The sequence below is a fragment of the Brassica napus genome, unplaced genomic scaffold, assembly GCF_020379485.1.
Source record: "Brassica napus cultivar Da-Ae unplaced genomic scaffold, Da-Ae ScsIHWf_2065;HRSCAF=2716, whole genome shotgun sequence".
NCBI lineage: Eukaryota > Viridiplantae > Streptophyta > Magnoliopsida > Brassicales > Brassicaceae > Brassica > Brassica napus.
This window is the reverse complement of record NW_026015479.1, coordinates 12,501-15,000: the sequence shown is the minus strand read 5'-3', so window position 1 is coordinate 15,000 and position 2,500 is coordinate 12,501.

The following is a 2,500-nucleotide window of genomic DNA, read 5'->3' as shown; positions in this document are numbered from 1 at the left end:
GGATTTTGAAACTTCTGATTGTCTAAAGGACTAGTTTTTCGAATCACATTGTCTTATTGCTTTATGTCTTTGATTTGGTGTTTTTATTTTATGAAATGACATTTATAATAAAAGTTTTACAAAGTCTCTAAAGTCTAGTAAATTTTACTTATAGAAATGAGTGATGAGATGAGTATACTTGTGGTGGATAGTGGCACAAGTCATACGATCCTTAGAGACAAAAGGTATTTCATGAATCTCACAATGCAAAGTGCAAAGGTACAAACCATTGCGGGTGAGGCCAGCCTGATTGAAGGTCACGGCCAGGCCTATGTGATGATGCCCAAAGGCACTCACCTAGAGATCAAACCGCCTTGTATTCCCCAAGCTCTAGAAGAAGCTTATTGAGTTTCAAGGACATAAGGTTGAACGGTTTTCACCTTGAAACATGGGAAGAAGGAAACAAAGAATTCCTTAACATAACTTTGATCACCAAAGGCAATAAAAAGATCCTAGAGACCATGCCCGCAATGTCCACTGGTCTTTACTATGCAAGGATCAGTATGGTCGAGGCAAATACCTCAGAGCTATTCACTTTATGGCATAACCGGCTTGGCCATCCCGGAACAGGAATGATGCGAAAACTAATGATGAATTCATTAGGGCACACGTTTAAAGGAGTGATCCCACGAAATCCCACATGTGCTGCATGTGCACAGGGAAACTCATAACTAGGCCATCACCAGCCAAGGTTAATAAAGAAACCTTGAACTTTCTGGAAAGGATCCAAGGGGACATATGCGGACCAATACACCCACCGTGTGGGACGTTTAGATATTTCATGGTCCTCATTGATGCATCGACCAGATGGTCGCATGTATGTCTGTTGTCCACTCGGAACCTAGCCTTTGCACGGCTGCTTGCTCAGATGATAAGGCTGAGAGCACATTTTCCAGACTTTCCACTCAAGACTATACGTCTAGACAATGCTGGTGAGTTCACGTCCCAGGCGTTTAATGAATACTGTATGTCCATGGGGGTAAAAGTAGAACACTCCGTGGCACATGTCCATACACAGAACGGCTTGGCCGAATCTTTCATTAAACGTATCCAGCTGATAGCCCGTCCATTACTTATGAAGTCTAAACTTCCGGTATCAGCATGGGGACATGCGGTTTTACATGCTACGGAACTGATTCGCATCAGGCCATCTAGTGAGCATAGATATTCACCATCCCAATTACTTACGGGTCATGAGCCAGACGTGTCCCACATCAAAACATTTGGATGTGCCGTCTACGTTCCAATTGCTCCACCACAGAGAACTAAGATGGGACCGCAGAGGAGGATGGGAATATACGTAGGATATGAATCCCCAAGTATTATAAAGTATCTTGAGCCAACAACCGGTGATTTGTTTAAGGCCAGATACGAAGACTCACAGTTTGATGAGTCCACATATCCGTCCTTAGGGGAGATAACAGCCGGTTGATAACAAAAGAAATAGAATGGTTTAGACCATCGACATCTTGGCAAGATCCTCGGACTAAAGATTGTGATTTAGAAGTCCAGAAGATAATACATCTTCAAGAGCTAGCTAATAAACTGCCAGATACATTTGCTGACCCAAATAGAGTGACAATATCACACATCCCGGCTTGTAATGCACCTGTAAGATTAGACGTCCAAGATGGACAATGTCAAGTGGCTACAGAGTCTAAGCAACGTCTAAAACGTGGCAGACCAATTGGTTCCAAAGACAAACAGCCTCGGAAATCCAAGAAAGGTGCTGGATCCGAGAGCATTAAGAAAACCGTCCAGGACATAGATGGAACGGTCGAGCCGACCATGACGGTCGAGCCGAGTGAACCGTCCATACCCGATGATCCGGTCGTTCCTCCAAGTGAGGTCCGGGACGCTGGACTTCACGGGACACCAGAACCGGACAATCAAGAGATCTCTATAAACCATGTGATGTCTGGAAAACAATGGAACAGAAAAGATATCAACGTTGATGATTTATTTGCATACAAGGTAGCACTTGAGATCATGGATAAAGATGAGGATCTAGAACCCACGTCCATACAAGAATGCATGCTAAGATCGGATTGGATCAAATGGAAACAAGCTATAAACGTGGAGTTAGAATCATTAAGAAAGAGAGGCGTTTTTGGCCCTATAATCTTGACACCTAGAGATGTCAAACCAGTGGGATACAAATGGGTCTTTGTAAGGAAGAGAAATGAGAAAGGAGAAGTAGTGAGATACAAAGCACGGCTTGTAGCACAAGGATTCTCACAAAGACCTGGAATAGACTTTGAGGAAACTTATTCCCCTGTGGTGGATGCGACTACATTGAGATACTTAATCAGTCTGGCCGTGAGAGAGAGCATTGATTTGCGCCTAATGGATGTAGTTACAGCATACCTGTACGGACCACTGGACAACGAAATACATATGAGAATTCCAGAGGGTATTGAGCTCAAAGATAAGAAAGGTTCTCGAGAACAACATTGCATTA